Raw genomic sequence first — 16913 nt, forward strand, 5'->3', positions numbered from 1 at the left:
GGAGACTTATCAAAGTCTCAGGGCAGGGAGAGGGAGAGGGAGAGGAAATGGTCTTTTGCTGAATGACCAATGGTCAGGGTGCAGGCAACAGTGAGAGGAATTTGTAGCTTCGCTGCCAGGGGCAAGGTGATGAGCTCACACGAATGGCAAGGGATGGTTCCTTCCTGATGCTGCCAGGGGCTGGAGCTGGCATTTGGCTGACTCTTTCCTCTTGAAAAGTTGAAACTCTCTGCTCTGTTTCCCTTGGTGCTTCTTTTTTAAATCTTAAAATCCTAATTTGGGAGTCAAAAAAAATAATAATACTATAAATCGTTTTTTTTTCTTTCTCTTTGAATTTCTGCTCTAACAATGTTAATTCTCCCCTGGGAAATATGACTGCTTCTGGCTGATGAGTGGAAAGATAAGGAAGTAAGAGAGAGAAAAACACAAGGATTAATATTTATGATACTATCTTGCTACCAGAATGTCTTCAAACACTGTGGTTATGTGAAAAAAAAAATTGTTCAAGCAAATCACAATTGGTATGATTTCTGTTTGTTTTTTTAAAAATACTAACAAAAGAAAAATGCTCATCAAACGTCCTAAGAAGTATTGTCTTGTAGAGAGCATGCGTTTTTTAAGAGAAAATTCTCAAAAGAAGAACCCACGAATGCAGTAGATCTTGCCCAAAAGTAAGTATGACATTATCAACCTGTAACAGATTATTTTATGAATGAAAACCAGCTCTTTGAAGATAGAGCCTTGCCTATCTGCTATCCTTTTAGAAAGTATTTGTGATCACACTGCTTCCAATGCCTTCGGTGGCGTTAAAAGTGAATGAAATTATTGTTTTCCAGAAGGAATTACTTGTAGAATGTTTCTTTTTATTCTCGTAAGGTACGAAAGTGGAGATGTATTACAGCCAATCCTTTACATTGGGAATGTTGCAAGAGCAAAATGTGGAGAGTATCTGTGAGATGGTGGGGAGACCAGAGCAAAATACGGAAGCAGGGTGAGGTAAAAAGTGTCAAGTACCAATATGATTGAGATATTGGTGAAGAAAAAAAAAGAAAAAGATTCCAGGCATGAGTCTGTGACCTGGAGAAAGTACCAGAGTTCACTTTCACTGCAATCAGAATGCCATCCCCGCCCCCCTGCTTTGTTCACCACCAGGGGTTGACAAATTTGACATTCATCTGTTATCAACACAGGTTAAAAATACTGGAGGAAATAGCTTGTAGGCATGTACTCCAGATGTGATGAAAGTAACTCTGTTTTATTGCTGGGTCTTAGCTGTCCCAGGTTCTCTACTACCTAATTTTAACAAGATATTACATCTTTGCATGACTCATTCATTCATTCATTCATCAAACAATTATTAACATGCCGTCCTCCCTTTCAGCACAGATGCACATTTTTTCCTGTTTCTATTTGTTTTAGTTGTTTTAATTGGAAACCTCTGGAACTAAATGCACAATATATATATGTACATATTTATCTAAAAATGTTGCTGAATTTTTAAAAATCATTAAGCTTTGGCGGTAGCATAACAAATATGATTATCCTCGTGTATAGGAATTATTAGTGTGGGTGAAACAAGTTATACTTGATTTCCAAATGTGCCATAGATTTGATTTCAACTTTTATTATTTTGTAATATTATTGATTTTGCTAGTTCATTTGACCAAGCTATTTATTTAGTTATTTTTTTTAACTTTTTTTTTTTCAACGTTTATTTATTTTTGGGACAGAGAGAGACAGAGCATGAACGGGCGAGGGGCAGAGAGAGAGGGAGACACAGATTCGGAAACAGGCTCCAGGCTCTGAGCCATCTGCCCAGAGCCCGACACGGGGCTCGAACTCACGGACCGCGAGATCGTGACCTGGCTGAAGTCGGACGCTTAACCGACTGCGCCACCCAGGCGCCCCTAGTTAGTTAGTTATTTTAGAGAGAAAGACAGATGGATGAGCAGGGGAGAGGGACAGAGGGAGAGAGAGATAATCTTTTTTTTTTTTTAAGGTTTATTTATTTTTCAGAGACAGAGAGAGAGCGTGAGCAGGGGAGGGGCAGAGAGAGAGGGAGATACAGAATCTGAAGCAGACTTCAGGCTCTGAGCTGTCAGCACAGAGCCCAGCTCAGGGCCCGAACTCACAGATGGCGAGATTATGACCTGAGCCGGAGGCTGATGTCTAACCGACTGAGCCACCCAGGTGCCCGGAGAGAGAATCTTAAGCAGGCCCCATGCTCAGCACAGAGCCTGTTGGCGGTTGGATCCCATGACCAGGGGATCATGAACTGAGGTGAAATCAAGAGTTGAATGCTCAATTGACTGAGCCACCCAGGAGCGCTTGAAGAATTTTTAATTTCTTAAATGATGGAACCTTCCAGCTATCAGTCCATTCTAGCCAGTAAAAATCTATTTTGTCAAGTATAGTAACAGGAGAGTGAGGTGCATGGGTTAGAAATTCATATCAAGGGGAAAATTCTTCAAGAATTTTACCACAATTTAGTTTTATATATTGGATTCTAAACTTAAACTTGAATGGATACATTGTCATTTCATTGTGGAACCCACCAACTTGTCCGAATGCAGAAGCCTTTCACATTTAGACTGGAATTGCTCAGTACTGAGACTTAAACCAATTTTTTTAAATAATAAATCACATTAATAAATATGTATGGAGGAGAGTGAATGCTTTAGTGTTATTCCATAAATTGGCTTGAATCAGGGCTGAAAAATGGTGAGATATTCCTTTAAATACTTTCTGTTAAATACTTTGCAAGTGAGACTTGGTTTTGACTTGCAAAATTTACTCTAGTTTAATTTTACGAATTCACGGACAGCTGATTTTAGGTCTCCGACTTCTATACTCATGGACAATGATATATGAAAAAGGATGAGTGCCATTTATAGGGTTTTTGATAAATAAAGTAAAATATAAATACCACCTGCCACATTTTTTTACCCTTGTCCTATGCCCCAGCCACAGGGTAGAAGGGACTAGTGGACGTAAGTGTTCTCAGGATAAAATACGATTCATGATTTATGTTGGTTCTCAAATATGCTGCATGGTTCCCCATTCTTCCAGCCCTGGGGAGAGTTGGAGTTGTAGAGCTGGGAATTCTCCTAATAGGATTGGTGTAAAGCTTTCTACAGAGGCCACGTCTATGATCAGTGTTTGCACCGGGAGGCTGCTCCCTTCCCCGGCTCCAGCCCATCCCTACAGAATCCTCATTTCATCTGACCTTTCATGAAAGACCAGGCTGGTAAATAGATAGCTATCTTCTCTTTGCTTGATTACTTTATCAATCAACCACAACATTCTTCTGATTTGGTCATGCTAACCAATAAATATGTGATCTTTGCTATCTCTTGAAATAGACACCTACTACTTTATTAAGGACAAAAACACATATATAGGTGATAATATCCAAATCAAAGGCTGACGCCAGCTTTATCCTTTAAAAATCCCAGCCCAACTTTATGCAATCATAAAGAGAAATTTCAGAAATATTCTTCTCACAAAGTGAAAAATGTTATTTTTCTGTTTCAAACACTCGCAAAAGTTTGGTCCCTCTCTATATCCTCTGCTGTAACCTTTCCTTTATTCTCAGTGTCTTAGATCCTCCCAGGACCTGGCAGATAAAGTCTCCTGAAACTACCTTTCCTTCACTCTCCAGTTCTGGTTCTCATCCTCTTCCTAAGTTGCTCTTTTTTCAAGTAACAAATTTTAAATGTATAGTATGGTTTAATTTTTATATGTTAGGCCAGTGTAATATGTGTGATTATGATTGAAAAGTAAGCAAGTTAGGAAAATAGTTGAGAGTCAAGGCTCACCACTTCTTGTTCTTGGATTAAAATCAATTCTTATTGGTGATATCTGATAACCATGTGCTATCTATAAAGACTTCATCATGCTAGACTTGTTTTAGCTCGCGTGGTTCAGGATCATACTGTTCAAGGGGGTGTGCTCAATATTTTGCTCCGCTTGGAGTTTTTAGTACAGTGTTTTATGTTTGTTTTCAATGGCTGAGATCTCTTGTCCCTAACATCCCTACTTCCAAAAGAATTTTCAGTTATTTTAATTCCTTTGAGTTGTGGTAAAATACACATTGCATAAAATTTACCATCTTAACCATTTTTAAGTGTACCTGGCCACGGCATGAAGTACACTCACTCACACAGTGCAACCGAATTCCAGAACTCTTTTCATCTTGCAAAACTCAAACTCTTTCTTTGAATTGTTTTTAATGTTTATTTTTGAGAGAGACACAACGTGAACAGGGGAGGAGCAGAGAGAGACAGAGGAAGACACAGAATCTGAAACAGGCTCCGAGCTGTCAGCACAGAGCCCATTGCGGGGCTCGAACTCACAAACCGTGAGATCATGACCTGACCAGAAGTCAGATGCTTAACTGACTGAACCACCCAGGTGTCCCAACAAAACTCAAACTCTTAAACAGTTAGATAATGACTCCTCATTCCCTTTTCTCTCCACTTCCTGAAAAACCACCTTTCTACTTTCTGTCTCTATGAATTTAATATACTCTATTATTATTATTATATATTACTTAGAATTAATATACTTACTAATTCTTAGTATACTTATATACTTATATATATACATATATATATACTTATATATATATACTTATATATATATACACATATATATATACTTATATACTTAGTATACTTATATACTTAATTACTTAGTATACTTATATACTAATATACTTATAATTACTTAGAATTAATATACTCTAAAGGTATACTCGAGATACCTCATATACGTGGCATATTACAGTATTTGTTTGTATCTGGGTTATTTCACTTAGCAGAATGTTCTTAAGGTTTATTCATGTTATAGCATACGTCAGAACTTCCTTCCTTTTTAAGGCTCAATAATATTCCATTGTGTAGTCAAAAATCCTGAAACAGCAAAATTAAAACCATCCAATCAATAAAATAGTGTTTACTAAAAGCTTATTGTTTATGAAGGAACAGTTTGCAAACTAGGAGGTCTCAAATCAACAGTGGAATGAGGCTCCCAGGTATATTGTTATAAGACTTTATACAGTGAAAATGTCATGATTCACTACAATTATTCCTTTCTTTTTAATGATTGGTTATAGCATTAGAGTTATCCTAGTGATAGAAGATTGGTTAAAACTCATTACTTCATGCCAATTTTTGTGAACAGCTTGAGTTTTCTTTATGGTTTTCAGAGGTATTTGTAAGAAGTGACCCAAGTTAAATTTTGCTTGTTTTGCAGAATAAGCTAAAATACGTTTCACTTATATGGCTCAAATGTCTGCTAGGGAGTTTTCAAGTTTGACCTTCATTTTGCATTTTCCTTTAACAGTATGTATATGGCACATTTTGTTTATCCATTCATCTATCAATGGATGCTTAGACACTTGGGTTGCTTCCATTTCGGGTTGTTGTGAATACTGCTGCGATGAACATGGGTGTACAAATAGCTCTTTGAGATCTCGCTTTCAGTTCTCTTGGGTATATACCCAGCAGGTGAATTGCTGGATCATATGGTAATTCTACCTTTAGTTTTTGGAGGAACTGCCATGCTGTTTCCAAAGGGGCCATTTAACACTCCCGCCAATGGTGCACAAACGCTGCGATTTCTCCACATCCTTGCCAACACTTCTTTTCTGTTTTTGTTTGTTTTATTTTTAAAAATATAGTAGCTATTCTAATGGGCATGAGATGGTATACCATTGTGGTTTTAATTTGCATTTCCCTAATTATCAGTGAGGTCGAGCATCTTTTCCTGTGCTTGTCGGCTATTTGTATATCGTCTTTAGAGAAAAGTCTGTTCAAGTGTTTTGCTCATTTTTAAATAGGATTGTTAATATTTTTCTTGTTGAGTTTTAAAAGTTCTTTATATATTCTTGATATTAACCCTTTATTATATATATGATTCACAAATATTTTTTCCCATTCCACGGACAACCTTTTTATTCTGTTGATTGTGTCCTTTGACACACTAAGTTTTAAATTTTAATGTTGGAGTGCCTGCGTGGCTCAGTTGGTTAAGCGACTGACTTCAGCACAGGTCATGATCTCACAGTCTGTGAGTTCGAGCCCCGTGTCGGGCTCTGTGCTGATAGCTTGGAGCCTGGAGCCTGCTTCAGATTCTGTGTCTCCCTCTCTCTCTGCCCCTCTCCTGCTCATGCTCCATCTCTCTCTGTCTCAAAAATGAATAAAAACATTAAAAAAATAAATTTTGATATAATCCAATTTATCTATTTTCGCTTTTGTTGCCTGTGTTTTTGGTGTCGCATCCAAGAAATCATCGCCAAATCCAATGTCAGGAAGCTTTCCCTTCTCCTTTCTTCTGAAAGAGTTATAGTTTTAGTTCTTACATTCGAGTCTTTAATCCATTTTGAATTTAGTTTTGTAAATGGTATAAGACGAGAGTCCAATTTCATTCTTGTGCATTTGGATACCCAGTTTTCCTAACATCATTTGTGAAGAGACTATCTTTTCCTATTTAATTGTTTTGACATCCTTGTTGAAAATCATTTGACCATGTATATGAGGGTTTATTTCTGGTCTCTATATACTATCTCATTGATGTATTTCTTATGCCAGTACCACATTGTTTTGATTCCTGCAGCTTTGTAGTAATTTTTGAAAATTAGGAAGTGCGAGACTTTCAACTCTATTGTTCTTTTTCAAGATTGTTTGGCCATTGGGATTCCTTTAGATTCTGTATGAATCTTACGATGAATTGTTGTATTTCTGCAAAACAAAAAATAAAAAAACAAAACAAAAAAGCAAAGGAACATCACTGGGATTTGAAATATCTGGATCACCTTGGGTAGTATTGATATCAGAGTTTTCATTAATGGTGGCACAAAAGTAATCTCTACTTCAGAATTGTTGTCCAGTTTATAAAGGAAAAAGGAGAACAGCCAGGTCAATGAATTTTCCAGAGATGAATATTAAAGAGCATTCACCCTGTGCCCTTGTGACTAGGAACTCACCATGTTCACCAACAGGTTCATCTTTTTTCTCCCAGCCTGCCTTCCTCTTAACTAGATATAAACATTCCTATAGAAGTGCTTCCAATATTTTTACTGGTTAATTGGCAGAAATTCAAAAAGTGAAACGTTTGAAGCACCTGTGTGACTTTCAGTTCCAGAGAAAAAGGACTTTTATGATGATACCTGGCAAATAATAGGTCTATTATTAACATGAACTCCCTCTTTTGCTCCCTTCAGTAATAGGCCTTTAACTACCCCCAAAGAATTTTGCATTGTCCATTTGGCCTTTAATTTTTGCTTCTTCCCTTCAGGAGTGAGAACGTGAACCTTTTGTGACATGTCTACTTTTAAAATAAGTCATATGAAAATGTCTAATGACATTTTAGAAATTTGACAATAATTTTTTTCCCTTCCTTTAAGGGCCATTCATTCACCTGTTTTATTCACATAGATAAAACCTAATAAAGCACACATTATGAGTTTCAAAGTCATTTTGAAATAATGGATATTATATATATATATATATATATATATATATATATATATATAATATATCCATGAAATAATGGATAACCTTGCCCAACCCTTGAAAGAAAACAGCTTACTTTAATAGATTTTGCAGAGTATCCTAGCAACCAGCCCTTAGTGAAATTTGTCAATTTCTCAAAGTGAATTTTCACTAAATCCATGAAAGAGACACTTCAATTTTAGTTTCATTTTTTTTCTATATCGTTCCAGGAATTGGATCTTCTTTGATATCTTCACTATTGTGACCTCATTTAATGACCATTAAAAGCATATTTGATGTTATCCTGCCCAGACTAGCTCCTTTAGTAGAAATGGATTCTATCAAACCATAAATAGATAGATAGATAGATAGATAGATAGATAGATAGATAAGGGAATATTTTTTAAATGTATAAGAAGCCTGAAACTTCATGCAAAAGTAGAATATGTGTTTGTGCTTTTCGGTTATACTTACGTATATGCAAAAATACAAGACAAAACCTTCTTGATCCTAAGGAAATATTGACAAACACCGAGGCTTGGAAAGCACATTCATTCTTGCTAATCTTGATTTTCCTGGGTGATACAAAGGGGAGAAGATTGATTTGGTTGTGCTTTCAGATATTAGTTATTCCCAAATTAATGACTTTTTTTTTTAATCTGAATGCAAATCCAAATAAAAATTTCTCCCAGGTGTTTGGACAAGTCAAGCATGAAATAGCAAGAACTGAGCACACATTCTGCAAGTAGGATTCAGAGCTGAACAGGCTATGAAAATTAAACAGCGTTAACAATGCAGCTCTGAATAACCGGGGAATAATGCCTGCATAGAAAATTTATACGTGTGAGCAAGACTTATTTTCGTCTTTCTGCTATCTTGAAAAGCAATATGAAATTGTTGTGTGCATTGGTCTTTGGGGATTTAGAATTCATGCATTGTTGACAAGATAGTCACTTAGTGTTTGCCTATGTCTCTCTGCGGATGTGTGTGTAAGGTCATGCATGTAGAAAGGCAGAAAATTATTTTAATTAGCATTATGAAAATTTAGTTACAGGGAGAGAATTTTCATGATCTAGCAGGCTTGCTAATAGTGCTTCCTTAATGTATTCTGGGGAAGTAAGCATTTAGAATTCAATATTTATAATGATAGGCTTCTTCTGGCAAAGTGCCCATTAGCAGAGTTGGAATTTAAAGAAAATACTTTTTCTTTTAAAATTTTTAGGTATTCAATAGATGTTTGTTGCTTTCACCACACCACATATTCTTTATAAAATTTTTAAGTGTAATCTGATTCATTCATTTATGTATTTATTTATTTATTAATAAGTAGGCTTCATGCCCAGGTTGGAGCCCAATGCAGGCTTAAACTCAAGACCCTGAGATCAAGACCTGAGCTGAGATCAAGGGTCAAATGCTTAATTAACTCACCCACCCAGGTACCTCCTATCTGAATTATTTAAAACTGTATTCTTTAAGTCATCTTTGAGCTGTTTTGACATGACTTTGGCTTTTTACATCCTTTTTGTTAATTTTTCATCCATTTTTAACTTGTTTAAAGATTATTATTTCTTTTTTTAATGTTTATTTATTTATTTTGAGAGAGTGTGTGCACATGGGGGTACATGCAGGGGAGGGGCAGAGAGAGAGAGAGAGAATCCCAAATAGGCTCAGCCCAATGAGCCTGATCTCAGGTCCGTGAGATCCTGACCTGAGCTGAAATCAAGAGTTCAATGCTTAACTGACTGAGCCACCCAAGTGTCACTAAAGATTATTATTTCTTAAACTTTAAAAAATTAAAAAAAAAATTTTTTTAATGTTTATTTTTGACAGAGAGAGAGAGAGAGAGAGAGCATGAGTCGGGGAGGGGCAGAGAGAGGGGGAGACACAGAATCTGAAAGAGGCTCCAGGCTCTGAGCTGTCAGCGCAGAGCCCGATGTGGGGCTTGAACTCACGGACAGTGAGATCATGACCTGAGCTGAAGTTGGACTCTCAACCCACTGAGCCACCCAGGTGCCCCGATTATTTCTTAAACTTTTGATCCTTTGCACATTGAATCTTGCTTTCTTTGTTCTCTTTTACCTTTGGTTTTTTAGAGGGAATGGAGTTATTATTAGTTTCGGGTGCATCCCTGAGACAGCAACAAGGATCTGTAGGCACAGATCTACAGTGGCAGGAAATGACCACACCTTGTAGGTGGAACGTGTTGAAACCCATCCACTTCCCAGTGTGGTCCTTTTCCTTTGGCTTCTTTCATGCCCACCTCCTTCAGTGTTCATTCTGCCAGTAATCTTAGGCTGATTTAAGGATCCCACAGGCTGAGATGGCTTTTCAGGACAAAGCACATAGAAACAGCACACTTGAATTCCTATTACCTTAGGCAGGCTCAGTTCATGCATCACAGAGTAGCAACTATTTATTGAGTAACCATTGTATGCTGATTACATGCCATACATTTGCTGTAGATTGGCTATTTGGAACTCGGGAAGCATTTCCCCCAAATAATATTGGCATTCCTGTATTTAAGTTCCCGGGTTTGTGAGCAAAAGCAGATTAAGTAATTGTTTAATTACTCCTCCCCATCTCTTTGATTAAAAACAAACAAAAAAAAATTCTGGTATATTGAATTCCTTTCTACATACAATTGTATTAATCTCAAGGAGTTAAGTTCTTATGTAGGTTAGTTTTAAGCCACTCCTTGTAGGTTTAGGTGAGATAACTAAAGGCAGAAATAGAGATGGCAAAAACCAGGGCAGACTGTGAACTTCAGCCTCAGAAGCCTCCTCTTGGGACAAACATGAGGAGGATTGGTGGGGCCAGGGAGGAGGTGGGGGGGCGAGGTCGGGGAGGCGGATATCTAGCCTGAGGGACTGAGGGAAGCAGAGGCAGAGATGGGCCCAAACAACTGCTGACTGAACATTTCAGAAATACGTTGATTATTTTTGATAGGAAAACACAGAAATCAATGCCTTTCAGTATGCATTTTACCCTTCATAAAGCTAGACAAATTTATGAGCAGTTCCCTAAAATGGGCTAGGTACCAGGTCCCTAAAAGAGGCCAAGGGATGTCGAGTGGAAATTAATCGTATAATTACTAATGGACTTAAATTAAACCTTCAGTTTGCTAGCATAATTTGTTCCAGAAACATGCTTGTAATCCAAAGCACTTGTATATCAAAGCAAATCTCAAGAACCATTGACTCAGTTGTGATCATGTGACATTGGGCATCCCATACTACTCATACTGCCAGACATCGCTCATTTATCAAGTTAAAATGTATTAGAAATGTTTGTCCCTCTTGCAGAACCCTCGCAGAACAAGGGACTTGCAGTCCAAGGTTTTACTGTACTCTCATCTTGATGACGTCACGCAGTTTTTCCTTAATGCCTACAATTTCTCAATCTCCCCATCTATCACCCCGGGGATTGTGGGCATCCAGCCAGGGAAGCCGAGAAATGAACATGGAAAGCAATGAAAAATATCATAATGATGTTGCAATACCCTTAATTAAAAGAGAAGAGCATTTAAACTATGTCGAAAACAAAAGTGTGTTGTTTTGAATGCTGGTGCTTAAAGAGAGGGCAGTCTAATTAGGGGAGGATAAAGAGATTCTTTATCTAATTAGGGGAAGATGGCACTTGTGGCTACTTTCAAAGGTTTTTGCAATTGGTGGCATTGATTCTTTTCGAACCTGTTTCTTTTCAATATTTTCACAGCTGCCCTTTTTGTCCGCCCAAGCTTTGGTTCCACTAACAAATGGAACAAAAAAGGTATCAGGAAGTATAATAAAAGAAAGGTAGATTCCTGAGATAAACTTGCAGACAGTGGGAAAAGGAAGAGAAAGGAGGACTGAAGAGGATATTGAGGGGGAAGATTTCTCAGCAGAACTGAGAGGCTAAGAGGAGAGACAGAGAATAGGAGAGACAGGTGTGAGCAAAGGAGAAAGAGAAAGAGCAGAGTGGGGGAGGGGAGGGAGACAGACAGGGAGTGGGGGAGGAATGGAGGCATAAAATGCAGGCAGGAGACTGTGCAGATCTTATGGTGACAATCTCTTGTTCCATGGTGTGGAGGAACTTTGATCTCCCAGTTCTTTAAGCTGGGGGCAGAGTGGGGCTGTGGATCTGGAAGCTTGTTTGAAGTCAGAGAAGCCTGAAATCTTCAAGCTTAAGGCCCTTGTTCTTAATGCTGGCTCTCCTTAAAGTCACCCCGGGGAGCTTTTAAAACTGCATTGACCTGCCTCATCTCCCAGAGATAGGCTCCCATTGGGAGCTTTTAAAACTTCATTAACCTGCCTCATCTCCCAGAGATAGGCTCCCATTGGCCTGGGGAGAGGCTGGGTATTTTAAGAAGCTCACGTGGAGGCTGCAGTGTGCAGCCGGGCTTGAGAACCTCAGGATAGGTCTGGAGAGGACACAGGGCAGCATGCAACTGGCTAACCTGTGTTTGCAGGATGCTGTTTGTAGGCCAGTTATCCTTTGGAGCTTGTGTGTATCTAAGCACCTGCTTTGTACCAGTTCCTTTGAGGAAGAGGCCTCCCAGGATGTTCTGACATCTTCTAAGGCCTTTGGGCCCCTCAAGAGTCATAGGTAACCTGGAAAAATATGGCATCCTGCATAATTATCAAATAGCTTCTTTCAACTACATCATTTCTACACCATAAAATCTTCCTTTGTAAAATCAACATCCCTATTCACCCTTTGGTGAACACTGTTGCTCAGATACATGAAAAGGGAGGAAGACCTTTAGCTTCAGACTCGTGGGGCACCTAAGTGACTCAGTTGGTTAAGCATCCACCTCTTGATTTGGGCTCAGGTCATGATCTCAGGGTTCCTGAATTCGAGCCCCACGTGGGGCTCTGCACTGACAATGCTGAGCCTGTTTGGGATTCTCTCTCTCTCTCTCTCTCTCTCTCTCTCTATCCCTCCCCAACTCATGTGTGAGCTCTCTCTCTCTCTCCAGAATAAATAAATTAAAAAAAAACTTTATAGCTTCAGACTGTCAATTAATGCTGTCAAACTTCTCAAACAACACAGAATTCTGTCGCTGGGTAATAAAAAATAACTGCATCTGGATTTTTAAAGCAGGGGCCAAGGAATTTGAAAGAAAAGGTTCTTACTAGCTAAGTTATTATCCTATCATTCTTGTTTAATAGCTACTCTTTAATGAGCACCTATTATGCACCAGGTATTGTATTAGTTCAATTATATAGGAATCTTGTTTCATCACACATTTCTCTTTTTGGGATTCAAATATTGTTGAGAGTGACTATAAAAGTCAGTCTGAAGACTTAAAAAATGTTTTTTTCACCTGCCCTGAGAAATCACTGTGGTATAATCGACTCTTCGCATAGATCTTAGAAGCCTGGGAGACCATACTCATTTCTCCAAGTTGTGCTTTCTTCATTTATTAAATGATGTGTTCAGATTGGCCGATTTTATAAATTTATGGAAATAGCATAATTTATAGAGCTGTTGAATCACCATGTTGTACACCTGAGGCAAATGTAACATTGTGTGTCATCTAGACTTCAGTAGAAAAAAAAACATATAAAGATAAATTATGAAAATCATGCTAACAAGTAGTCAGATAAAACTGTGAGCCACTGAGTGCAGACTAATATATTTCTGGTGGATGGTGCTTTCGAATTTCCGTTTCCATTAGAAGTGTTATTATTTTTGATTCTCACTCACAGCTCCCTTGGGAGGGACCCAAGATGTATATCACCTCTGCATCCCTGGGAAAAGGTCTGGGAATGTTATTCTTTCTTAAGAAAGTCTGCAGAAAGAGCAGCCAGTTTTTGTTTTCTTTCTTGCAGTGCAAAGCAGTGGGAAAAGTAAATGAAAGGTTGTCTGATTGCTAAAACAAATATACAAAGACATGAAAAAGCTCGACTTTGTCACTGTGCATTGCAAACATTTCACAAATTTTAATTTTACTAAAGAAGAAAATCATGTGAATTGTTTCTCTCTAAAATACTCTACTTGAAAAGGCAATTCGGTCTCCTAGCAACCAACACTTCTCCAAATGAGAAAAATGTCTGGAGGAAGAGAGAAACTACAATTACACACAATGAATAGGGTAGAATTCTCATGGGCTTGGAAGGGTGTCTTAGCCCATTTCCATTCTCCCGGTGTCAGCTTCTGGGATCCTTAGAGGCTGCGAACGGGGTCACCACCAAGGTCAAATGTAGTGTCCTACCTTATGCCTATTCCCGGTGTGGGGGCCTCTTCCTTTCCCAGCCTCTTGGAGCTTTGCCCTTTCTGTGAGAGAGGCATTTTTATAAGCAAGTCTTGGAAATCTTTGAAAGTGGCCCAGTCCAGACCGGTAACCACTCGCCTCCTATGGTTACTTAATTTTAAATTGTAATTAAATGAAATGAAATGAAAAGTCAGTTTCTCATTCACACGTGTTCTATTTCAAGGGCTCCACAGCCACATGTGGTAACGGCTGCCATATTGGAAAGCTCCAACTTAGAACATTTTCCCCATCGCGGGGTTCAGGGCCCTTCTGCAGAGTGCCAGCATGAAGGCTGAGGACGGAGAAACTTCAGTTAGGAATGGCTGGGCTGGGTAAGGAGACCTGACATTGCTTCCCGGCGCTTTACCTCCATTTTTAGATCTTTCTCACCATACTTCTATATAAGATACTGGTGCTTTTCTGTAGCCGGAAAAGTAATTTTGATAACTGCTAAGTTATGTGGTGAATGTAACTGAGGGTTACCGACATGGAGACCGTGAAAGGACGAGTACTTTTTTTTGCAATCAAGACATTGACGTTTTCTACAGATTGAAATCTAAAAGTTTATAGCAGCAGTGGGAAGAGCAGGCCACAAGTAACACACTTCACCTCAGGAGAACTCAACGCAGGATAGTCTGAGAACCTCACAAGTGATTCTTTTTGGTTCCTATTGCGGGATCCTGCTATTCGGCCAGCATGTGAGGTAATGCAGACGTTCATGCTTGGGAATGAACAAGGATTTCAAGACAAATTGGTTTTTCTTTCTCTTGGATTTCCTCATCTTCTCTTTTTCTTTTTCCTCCTTATACACAACCTTAATCCACTCTTTTGGTGCCACATCCGATGGAACAATTTACTTCAACGTTTTTTGTTTTTTTTTTTTTTAATTATTTTTGGGACAGAGGGAGACAGAGCATGAACGGGGGAGGGGCAGAGAGAGAGGGAGACACAGAATCGGAAACAGGCTCCAGGCTCCGAGCCATCAGCCCAGAGCCCGACGCGGGGCTCGAACTCCCGGACCGCGAGATCGTGACCTGGCTGAAGTCGGACGTTTAACCGACTGCGCCACCCAGGCGCCCCCCGATGGAACAATTTAAAGCCTTAGGAGAGAAGATGAAGCGGGAGGGGGGGAGCAGCGATCTTGTATTCTGATTCTATCTGCTCTGACACCTGAGGATACTGGACATCAAGACTGATCAGTGAAATACCTAGCACCGGCCACCTCAAGCACAAATCCCCCAACCTGAGCCTTAACTCCCATATGGCCAGGGTGGGGGGATGCCCACCACAGCCAATATGCGCATGTCCAAAATGGACGCTCCCTGTTTTGACAACACTGTTCATTTTGCATGGAGAGGCTTCTGCTCAAGAGACTTTTCACACGGAAGTTTTCATTTTCATTCCAGGGCTTTCATGATTAAGCCCACACTTATAAAAATTTGTGCTACCAAAAATCAGTTCGAGGTTGATCTTTCCTTTTCTATACAATTGAAAATTCTTCCTGCAAAAAAAAAAATACTCTTTCACATATAAATCTCTAGAAATCTTTTAATTTAGGAAAGTGTATGTCAGACTGAGAAATGAAATAGTAGAAGGAAAACCAAGAAATCTCTGGAACTCTGACCTAGTATATATGAGGTGTGGGTTATTAAGAAATGGCAAAACGTAAGGACTCTGAGTTTATGTGCCCAAAAGACACTGGCCATGACATGATTGAACAGCATTGCCAACAGGGAGGGTATTTATGGACCTGCTCAGCAAATGATACAGCACCTGTATTTCTGCCCACGGTGAACCAAATGTATATTACAATTCAAGCAAGAATCGATTCATAGCACCAGTGGAGGTTTAAAACACTCCTCTCTTCCCACATGGCTGCAACACTCAGGGAGGAGACCATGGCAGAGAGTAAACAGAAGCACAGACCTGGTTGAGAGACTGAAAGTTGTAGGTTCATGATTTTGCTTCCTTAATATCCAGAGCTGGAAGCCAGAAATCCAGAGCAGAGTGAAAAGAAGGAGGAAAATTATCTCCCTGGAAATCAACTGACAAATAGTGATCAAAGAAGAAGAATGATAAACAGTCTTCAAATAAGACTCAGTTTGGTAACTATTTTTATGCGAATCAACTTAGTCCTCACACGCAGATTTCTGCCTAGTAGTAGAAAAAAGTAATCTTGAGAATCCAACAAAACTCAATCACTTCTGGTTTGAAATATAGTCAGGTCAGGATTTAAACTTATTCAAGTAGAATTTTTCTGGGCCCTCCTGTTTCTCACACACACACACACACACACACACACACGTATGCAGCTTCCCTCCCATACTGGAGCTCTGGGACACAGCTCTTTTTCTCTCTTGTGGCTCAAATTGTCTCAGGGTCCCCTGCGAAGCTGTTGTCTCCTACAGCTCTAAAGAGGACCTGAGGAATGGGCCCCCTGTGCTTTTGGGTACCTAAATATATTTGCGGCTTTAGTACTGCTTCTTTCTGGGATTGAGATGCTGATAACAAGGTATGGGGTGTGGTGGGGACACAGAGCAGCCATTTTGTTGCTTTTTCTCACTTTCGCAACCCTTGTCCCTCCAGTGCAGAGAGGGCTGCCCTCCCATTTCTGTGCAGAGGGAAACCGTGCACAACATTGTACAGGCCGCCTTTCAGTGTGGTTTACAGAGTGACCTCAGTGTCCCCAGTGCTCCACTCTCTGGGCCTTTGGAAACACAAATCCTTGTCTCTCTTAACAAAGCCAGACTCTTGCAAACGAATGCATGGCTTTCTAGTTTGTTATTCCCGTAATAGATTTACAAGAATTAATTTAGCACTTTAATGGTGTCTTGTTCTAAGTCTTACCCAGCCTCCTCCCAGAAACAGTGAATGCCATTGATTGAAATGGAAGCTTTGAGGAATCACTGGGAATGAACACTGTAAGTCAGTTGCTAGGTCACATGTAAGGCTGTAATGATGATGACAGTGATATCCATCACACGTTGAGCTTTTGTCACTTGCCAGGCACTGTTATGATACACTTCTTTGCCTGTCTCACGTAGTCCTCAGATCTATTCTGTGAAGTAGGCACTATCCCCATCCTACTCTACTGATGAGGAAGCTGAGTCTTAGGGAAGCATGGGAAAGTTGACCAGGTGGTCCAGCTGGGAACCAGAAGAGAGGATGTGAACCCCTACCAT

The sequence above is a fragment of the Felis catus genome, chromosome B1 (assembly GCF_018350175.1).
Source record: "Felis catus isolate Fca126 chromosome B1, F.catus_Fca126_mat1.0, whole genome shotgun sequence".
Taxonomy (NCBI): Eukaryota; Metazoa; Chordata; class Mammalia; order Carnivora; family Felidae; genus Felis; species Felis catus.